This window comes from Ostrea edulis, chromosome 4 (assembly GCF_947568905.1).
Source record: "Ostrea edulis chromosome 4, xbOstEdul1.1, whole genome shotgun sequence".
In the NCBI taxonomy this organism is placed as follows: Eukaryota; Metazoa; Mollusca; class Bivalvia; order Ostreida; family Ostreidae; genus Ostrea; species Ostrea edulis.
Genome location: NC_079167.1, coordinates 85,938,169 through 85,948,306, shown reverse-complemented (window position 1 = coordinate 85,948,306; position 10,138 = coordinate 85,938,169). Strand labels below are relative to the sequence as shown.

The 10,138-nt window shown below is 36.3% G+C and overlaps 1 long non-coding RNA gene across 2 annotated transcripts; it reads left to right on the top strand.

Moving 5' to 3' along the window:
- Positions 1 to 824: 824 nt before the first annotated feature.
- Positions 825 to 4,715, top strand: LOC125668008 (uncharacterized). 2 transcript variants are annotated; one of them, XR_008802721.1, is made up of 3 exons: positions 825 to 1,440; positions 1,748 to 3,682; positions 3,827 to 4,715. It is a non-coding gene; the product is annotated as an uncharacterized LOC125668008 (long non-coding RNA). The 2 variants fall into 2 exon arrangements; XR_008802720.1 differs by having other exon boundaries at positions 1,684 to 3,682.
- The last annotated feature ends 5,423 nt before the right edge of the window (positions 4,716 to 10,138 follow it).

Sequence of the window (10,138 nt, the reverse complement as noted above, 5' to 3'; positions counted from 1 at the left end):
CAAACTGCGCGTGAGGGAGACATCACGAATTGTCTCCCTCCATGTGACCAGCTCTCGACCAATGAAATTGACTGTATTATTCTGAAGGATAATAATATCGGTGAAGGGCTTCAAATTTAGTCCTATACTCGACGCTTACGGTTATGGAGCAGTGAGTACGGTCATGGAGAGTGAGGGTTCTTTAACGTGCCACACCCACTGTATCTATCTATCTATCTATCTATCTATCTATCTATCTATCTATCTATCTATCTATTTATCTATCTATCTAAAGTGTGATGGTCGCTCCAAAGTGCGGTGGTCACGCCAAAGTGCGATGGTCTGCCCCAAAGTGCGATGGTTTGTTAACGTTACGGACGCCAAAGTGCGATGGCCACGCCAAAGTCTGATGGTGCGGAGTTCAGTAACGGTTGTGACGTCACGTCATTTTGACGTCATTCTTAACATCTTTAAAAATAAAACCGAAGAAATGGAACACGGACGACAGCAACGGCAAGGTATACAGGGTTGAGGATAGTGAAAACGACAAAGTACATTTGTTGTCGAACTATCTTCTTAGCCCAAACATTCTTTAATTCATGATCATTTATTACTTGTGACGTACACGTAATAAAATCCTGGGGATATGCTATAATGCAAAACATTCTATACAATTTCGCATTGGAAAGTTTTGTGTTTAATAACACGACAACTAGATGTTAATGAAATAAGTTGAATTTCTTATTTTTTATGCATGGATTTTGCACTGATAATTTAGTAAAACAACACACGGTTGGTACAGTCAGTATCACAACACTGTGTCGTTTACAAACCAATGGATTTCGGCGTGTCACACCATCGCACTTTGGCGTGTTAGACCATCGCACTTTGGCGCATGAGTGTGGATCATCGCACTTTGGCGTGTCACACCATCGGGGTTTGGCACAGACCATCGGGGTTTGGCGTGACCATCGCATTTTGGAGTCCCATCGCACTTTTTGGAGTCTTACATATTTCGTGCTATCTCGCTGCCATCTACAACACATTTTCAAAAGTGTGGCAATTTGTCCCAGACAAATTTGTTCCAGCAATTAATCTTTTGAAAAAAAAAGTCAACATTTATATAAAGTCTGGTTTATGCAAACGAGGTTATCTCTTACAAATGCTATCAATTGAGAGGTCTTCACTTTTGCAGTATAGGGAGGAAACCAAAGGCTGTAGAGTGCCTCTTGTCACCACTTACCATCTTACCTTGAAGGCCTTAAACAAAATTCCATATGATAACCTTCCTAATCTTTGAATAATCCTAGATTGGTAAGATAATCCATCAAACCACTAATGCTGGCCTTTAGATAACCCAGGAATATCAGAGATTTGGTGATAAGGACTAGATCAATGTTCGTTATCTTCACCTTTCATTGGACAATCCTCTACCCAATGGAAGCTTTTCAACATGCTCTGGTAAGTGTTGTTTGCTTTGCAAATTTACCCATGATTCAGAAACCCCAGCAACAATTGTTAAAATAACTGTATTTATGGTTTAAATGCGTATTTTCATGTTTTCAAGCCGATTTTTGTAACATACATTGAAGATTTTTTTCTATTCTCCCAAACTCAATACTTATATCATTATCCAATCAGCATTCAGTAATTAATCACGCGACTCCAACTTAGCGTCACTCTACATTTTTGATTTGCTTGTAGGCAGACTTGGCTGCAAATAAAGTGTCGGAGTTCGCTTAGTTTATATTGACCAATTAATTCGTAGACTCGTTTGCCACCTGTCCGGGATACATGGAAATGGTGATACGGATCAACATCCAGATGGATATGCATCGGGAGTGGTATTTTGGAGTCATCGTGGTTTCTGGGCTTCCCTCTCTTATCTTGGGCCAGATGGTGTACACCTGGATTGCACCCCTTCCCACAACCAACCTATGAGGAATTATCTTCGGAGTATAAGCAATGCTGTAATTCAGGCTCCAAAATTCCTCAGGCCAGTATATTTTTTGATTTTGCACGGAATTGTATATATTTTCCGTTATGTGTATATATAATATTTTAATATACACTGACCTAAGCTTAATTTCAAGCAAAGCATTCACAGGTGCATATCAGATCAACATCCGTTGAATTGTATTTGACATGTATACTACACCTTGGTAAAATGGTATCTATGTTCTATTGATTGACTCTTGTAATTATCATGTTGAACATCCACATGCAGGTACTATTTGCTTTCTGTTCAACAAACAAGTCATATGCATAATGGCATTTAAATGCGTCTTGTGCAATAGATTGATACATAGTCTGTCTCTATTTTATTGCGGTCCAATAGAATCCTAACAGCATATTCTATTCAATGCATATGGGATCTTTCTTGTACATATATGGGTCAGTTATTAGGTACCTATACATAGTAATCGTGCGAATTAGAGTTTTACTCACTATTTGCAAGCGGGTCAAAGTTGCTCATAATTTTATGTGGGTTTGAGTTAACCCATAAATTTCTGTGGGCTGGAGTTACCCATATTTTCTTTTGAGTCGGAGTTACCCATGTTTTTTAGTTGGGTCGGAGTTATCTTTATTAGCTCATTGGGTCAGAGTTACCCGTATTTATATTTTTGGGTCAGAGTTACCCATATTTACATTTTGGGTCGCAGTTACCCATGTGTATATTTTGAGTCGGAGTTACCCATATTTATATTTTGGGTCGGTGTTACCCATATTTACATTTTGGGTCGGAGTTACCTAGATTTACATTTTGTTTGGAGTTACCAAGCTTTACATTTTAGGTCGGAGTTACCCAGATTTACATATAATGGGTCAGAATCATATATTTTATGTAGAGTATCCCAGGGATTGATTTCACCTTTAGATTTCATTTAATAGTGGTAAACCATCTCTCTTGATGTTTGTCACCCTGTTTGGAGTGTATATTTCATGATTGAGAATTTATACAATTTTAAAACCTTTGTTATAAGAAATGTTTACAGGTTAGGCACAATTTATTGTCATTACCTATTTTAATTTGTGTCGTTTTACCTTATTTCTTAATGAAACTAATAATTCAGTTCAAAATCACAATGCCCATGTGGTCTACCGATATTGCATTAAGCAAATATTATTATCATTATCCTTTTATATCAGTTCAAGTTTCTTATGCATAGTAAATCCTTATTCTACGTTGACATTTGTGTGTATGGCAATTATTACATACTCACACTTCATCAGTTTATCATGCATCTTGTGCATTACATATGTAGGTGTATACTATGTATTTCTATACTGATTTGACGTTTCTAGTGGCAAATTGGTTGCTAAATAATGCCATCTTTCATAAATATTTGACAATTTGCTGTAGAATGTTTATTGTTACAGGAACAATGCCACCCAAGTCCAGACAGCGCCTGTCAACGAAGCGCAGGAGAGTTAACTCTCCAGGTAGCTCAGAAGCTCCCAATTTATCATGTTCAAGCAAGTTCAAGTGCAGTGGATACTTTAGCCACACAATTAACTTATGCAGAATTAGCTAAGAATATAGTTGTCCAACAGCGACAACAAGGAACATAAATTCAGCAGGAGGCATCAGAAACTATAAGTGACATTACACCCGCGAGCCCCTCTATGGTAATTCGCAGTCAGGGAAATCAGGATGTGTTGGCCTCCAACTTAAGTTCCTTGTTAGACAATGTTTTTACAGGTGAGTCGGAAAGTAGGTCACAAAGTCAAATTCCAATAGAATTGTGTAATTATGTGCCACTTGGGGCAACAGTGTCACAGAAATTAAAACAAAAGATATGGAATCACGGATTTGTATATTTGAAATCTTTGCTTCTGTCTTCAGGTGAAGAACCACTGGCCAAAGCTGGTAAAATAGAGGTCAACCAGGCATCCAACAATAAAACACCACTAGGCATTAATCAGTGGACAGATGCTATTTTAATCTTTGAATCAATTTACTTGCAAACGTTCCCTACTTATGCCTGCAATATTCTTGAATATGCTTTCGTGAAAATAAGCAGGCTCCATGTTAATCAAGCATGGAGAAACTATGATGAATCCTTTCGTCGTTCCAGGGAATCTTCAGTTAGTCCCTGGGAAAGGCCAATTGCTATAATGCGCCTGAAGGCAGCATCAATGGGAGTACGTCAACCCCAAACTTATAAAGCTAATAAGGGGCAGTCTTTTCGTTCCACCAAAGTTTCGCCTACAATAAAGGTCAGCGATGTAACACCTATCCCTGCAAGTACGCTCATTTATGTCAAGAGTGCAATGGCCAACATCCCAAATGTAAGTGCACAGGGGCAAAATCAAACTGGTCAACCTCCCACCCCAGTCAAACATTGCAAATGCCAGTCCTTCCAAACCCAATAAACCCGGTAAATTTGCAAAGTCAGCTCCAGGCTATGACCCTCTTAAACTTAACTATCTGATTGAAGGCGTTAGGTGTGGTTTTCGACTTGGTTGTTCAAAGTCACCATCAATTCATCCTCCTTCACTGTTCGTTATCTTCACCTCTCATTATGGTCAACAAACATTTTAAACGTGATAGAGTTTAATAATAATAATAAATTATTTCTGCAGTCTTTAAATGTTAGCATCTTCTTTCAATTTTATTAATTGAATTATAAAACACACACTTAACCAAATGTACACATACTTTATTATGATATCAGTGGTGTATATATCAAAGTCATGTAATTACATTTATACTATTAAATAAACATTATAGAAAGAGTTTTTCTTATTTTAGATCAATCAAAATATGTTTAAACACAGTGTCCAGCTTTACAAAAATCATTAGATTACACGCATTTACTAAAAAAAATGGATTTTACATTTCTTTTAATAATGCAGATTTGACAACCTTCAGAATGAGAACAAAATGCTTTATATTCGTATGAATTTGTAGAAAAGTTATATAGCACGTATGGTATTCATTACTTTTATCTGCAATCTCTTTCAAAAGAGGAACCTGCAAATTCACTTGGGCCACACAAAGATGTTGTCAGAACAATATATATACTGTGATAGAATATGGATAGAATTTTAAGAAAATAGTCTCTCATTTTCCCATCCTACATGGATTCTGTCTTTGCATATTCTATAGCAAAGTTTTGCTTTCTCTTTTGAGAAGTGAGCTTTATTTGTAAGAAATAGTGGGGCATTAAGTGGCATGTCATTTGAAAGTGTGTCATATACACAAAATCTTTTGTCCGCCAGGAACATATCACCAACTTGCAACTTCTATAAAATGTTACAATGGTTGCCAATTGCCGAATCAGATTTGTATCCATTATACAAACTGGAAAAAAGCTGCATTAGGTGTAATACACATTAAAGACTTTTCTTTGTGGTGACTCTTGTAATTGCTGTAAGTGAAGGACAAGCTATTCATATCAATTTGGCCATATCAGATCACTTCTGTTGCATCCATTGCATTCTTCAAATTACTTTGGTATTTCAGCTCAATGGACACCCCCAACAGTTTGCATGATCCCGTCAAACAAATTTTCATGAACTTATGGAAAATATCCACAGAAACTGGTGTATACAGCAACATTTATACCCCCAAAATTAATAAGTAATTGAATATAGTGAAATATGCGCTGACCTGTGAAATGATAACTAGTCAGTGTATAGAAAGTGAATTGTTCATTTTTCCTTAACGAACAGCTAAAACATACCTTCTGGAGTCTTTTGATTATGATGCTCCTAATTGTCATGGATGGTTTCCTCGATATACCTCTTCACTGTTTCTAAGAGGAGCAATATTAGTAGTGAATATTTTATTCAAGTTCATGGAGACCGATACCAGGCCTGGAATATGATGATACCAAAATTGTAAATTTCTTGATCCAAACACAAGGTTTTAGTTCCGAGTGGGACCAAAATTATGATAGTGGCCAGTGTTTTAACATGGTGAAAAGTTTCAGGGTGTTGTTTCCCATCCATATATGTTATTTCCTTATAGAAAATGTATCATTTAGTTGTGCGAAAGTAAAGAATAAAACATGAACTTCTTCTCCTGTTGTTCCTGCTCATTAACATTCAGACAGAATTCACGAAATCAGCTTAATGCGTTTCAGTACTTTCAGTACTTTGATTCGTTTACGGCACTTTTTACCATATCCAAATCCATAATGGTACGAATTGCCAAATAATATTTTTTAACAAAATTACTCTAAAGATTAGTATTATTTGTCGTGTTTGCGCTGTGTGTAGTATGTGGTATTTGGTCATGCAATACAGTGTATATAATTTTTGATAAAGGCTTATGTCTACAGTATATACTACATGGTTTTTATTTGAACTTGATGAACTACGTATGATAAGTCAGACATACTATTTGCGATATAGTCTCCATATATCCCGACCTACTGAGGGAGCAACTTAATCAACGACGAGGAAACGCCCATAGAGATGAGTCGTTAAGAAGTAGTAGACGATGTTTGACGGTTGATTATAGCCTATAAATGGACTTTATCTCCAGTTCACCATGACGATGCGAGAGGTAAGACCTAGACAGTGTTTCTTCTAAACGGTAGGGGTCTAATTATCATATTTTATCTTACTCTTCTCCGAAATTTTCAAGCGATGCAGCTGGTAAAAAAGAAAATCAAGAGGGAGGCGTGATATACCTTGTGAATATCATGTTTACAGGAAGACAATTTTTTTATTATAGATTTTTAAAATGTCCAATGCCTGTGGTCAATCCCCAAGCACCGTATCAGTAATGAAACGTACAATTAATATGGAAGAAATTAGAAAATCATTTGAAATTTAATGTAAAATGGAAACATGTTGCATTAGGATTTTTTCATGAAGAAAATAAAACTACCACTTCAATAAATCATTTATTATCATATACAGCTTATTACATATATAAAATAAAGATGAAGTTAAGATATGAAAATACAGAAGAAAATATTAATGACATTTCCTATTTTGTAAAAACAAACTTAATGTACCAATATGAGACTTATAAAACACTTAATTTCAACTTCAATTATAAATGGTTTTATGATATTTCTATGACTTTGTGATGATGATAATAATAATAAAAAATAGTCAGACTATCTGAAGGAGTCTGTCCTTCATTAGCGCTGCCTGAAGGGGAAAATATGGACATTGTGTGTCTAAGGCTGTTCCCCACAGGCAGCATGGCTTATTGAAAAACATCTCTACCATATTTGTATATATTTGATATAGTATTATGAATATCAAATTTATGTATATGAATGTATATCTACATGTTGTATATGTATGCGTATGTATTTGTCTTATATAATCATTTTCTTAAAAGTAGTATCGTGTATGTATTTATATATATATATATATATATATATATATATATATATATATATAAAGCACAGAAATAGCAATGAACTCTTAAATGAACATAACTGCCCATTTAAAAGTTCATTGCTATTTCTGTGCTTTATATAGAATATTTTGAATACAGTGTGTATCATGTATATCCTCTTAAATGTACGTTAAATAACTTTATCCCATTTCCATTCTCAATGACCGTGTAGCGTGTGACAGCGTGGCGAGAATTCCATCGTCATCGAAAGCAAGTTTTATGACTTGCCTAAATGGTCGAGCGGTCTAGCGCTCTGGTTACATGCTGCTAGGAGATTTGGTTCCGCAGGTCGTGAGTTCAACCCCGGATAGGGGCGGAAGTGGGTATCCACATAAAGTGAAATTTTCTGTGCTTTATATATATATATATATATATATATATATATATATATACGTATGTAATTAATAAAGAAATACATCCAATCCAATGGGCCTGGCACCATAGGTGAGGAATAAGATATTTTATCCCAACCAAAATTGTATGCTTTCAAATAAAATATATGTATATATTTTAAAAAAAATGATAATGCTGAGTTTAAAAGGTGAAGGAGTGTGTTCGAGATCGCCGTACTTCGTACGAGTACAAATTCCTGTCGATCCCGAACGTCAAGTACGCAACCCGAGAACGGGTTCAAGGTGCAAAAACTCACACCACCTCTGTAGGTAGTGTGGTCGAAGAAAAAAAACACGTTCGTGCGCACATATTTTCTCGTCGTCCGTAACTCTAAGAACGAAGTACGAGAACAACGGAAACGGCGAGCTTGAATGCACTCCTACATAACTTGGAAATACGACACGATCAAACGAGGAAGACGGCTAAAATACAACCTGTCGAAAGATTATTTAAACCATTAGGGCGGAATGACTTCAGTCTAGAAGCACCCAGAACTTCTCAGCTGTCCTCATTGTGACATTGTCAATTGCTCCTTTTAAAAAAAAAGAATGAATTTGATATGAATATGATGGCTGCAGACAACTTGCTGAAATGTTTTTGACGTGCTGACTGGGGTTTTATATTCAAAATCAAGATTTTGGATAAGTACGAGTTGTACATTGTAAAACACCACCACAGTAGATATGTAAATGAAAAAAAAAAAAAGACTTCGAATGTCAATTCTATTGTTGCTGCTTTTTCATTTCATTGATATGTATGTCTCTTCACGTGAGGAACATGTCTGCCTGGTGTGTTCTCATCTGCAAACACTTTCAAGCTTTAGTCAGGGGCGGATCCAGGAATTGCGATTACGGGGCGCTACTTTATGAGGCATGGGGTCTGGGGGGCGCAATGCGGCCCTCTGTGGGTCCAGGGCAAAGCTTTAATCCCTGATGGTAATGTAAATTGATGATAATTAATTTTCCCTCGCGGTTCGATAGTAAAGCGGGAAACTATGGTATATACAGTGGTATGTGTTGTTCCAACTCTCACAAAATGATGCTTATAATAACAATAATAATAACTAGACACGATTTTGTTGCGAGCAACGAATAAGTCTACCGTCTAATTTTGAGATTATTGAACTCCATTTTCTCTATATCCTTTGACGACTGACGATTTAAAAAAAAAGTCCACTGATAGTGGGAGTAGAGGTAAAAAGAACAATCCTTAAAGATGTGAACCACTGTGTTAATACACACTCTGCATCAATAAAAAAATGTTGAAACATGTTTAATATCTTACATAATGATCATCGTGATCTGTCCTCTAGCGTCCAAAGGTCGTGACACAGGAGCTATAGGCTTAAATAATGATATTAGAGACTTTCAGGGGCAATAACTATGCTAAAGGGTTATTGGATACCTTCGGTTAATCTCTCACTGCAAGGGTGTTTGAATGGAAATCCATCTAACGATGGTTGCGTATCTTTATGACTTTCAGTTTAGTAACAGCAGCGATAATAAGGTTTTGATTACTAGTCACTATCATTCACATAAGGTTCAAAACTAAAGGGAAAGGCAACCCAAAAGATTTTTCCATGATAAATAATAGGATTAATCATATGATAAAGATTGGTCATACAATTCTGTTGATATATGGCCTAGATAAGCTTCAGTACTAATTTGAAAACGTCAAAAATTGAAATGCCCGCGATCTGTAGAGGCTGCCATGATGTGCAACTCTTTTCTATTGAAGACCACAAAAATCAATAATTTTAACGTCACAATATCATGTCAGTTCCGGTTTTGATGAGATTCTAAGATCATCCACAGGTGCTTGGGTTCAGCCCCCACCCCACCCCCCATCCAAATAAGCTTCTTGGCACACTGATTTTGACTGCATATTACTCCGTTTACCTGATCAGGATATAGGGCTCACGGCGGATGTGACCGGTCGACAAGGTGCTTACTCCTCTTTAGCATCTGATCCCACCTCTGGTGTGTCCAGGGTGATCCGTGTTTGCCCAACTATCTATTTTGTATTGCTTGTAGGAGTTATGAAATTGATTACTGTTCGTTATCTTCACCTTTCGTGAGTTGATTTAATTATTGTTTTCTTGAAAATATTTCTAAAGCATGTCAACAACGTCTTGCATACCCATCAAGTCCAAATAATTCCCTTAAAAAATACCCTCACTGGTATTATATTAAACTTATAATAACCAGTGGCCTAGGGTATTTTTGTTTTAAAAAGGGCTTATTTTGAATTATTTTGGACTTGATGGATATGCAAGACGTTGTTGACATACATTAGATATATTTGCAACAAAAAATCAACTCATGTAGCTTATTCAGATGGGGGGAGGTGAACGCAAGCATCTGCGAGACCATCAAAGATGAGCATGTTGTAGATCTT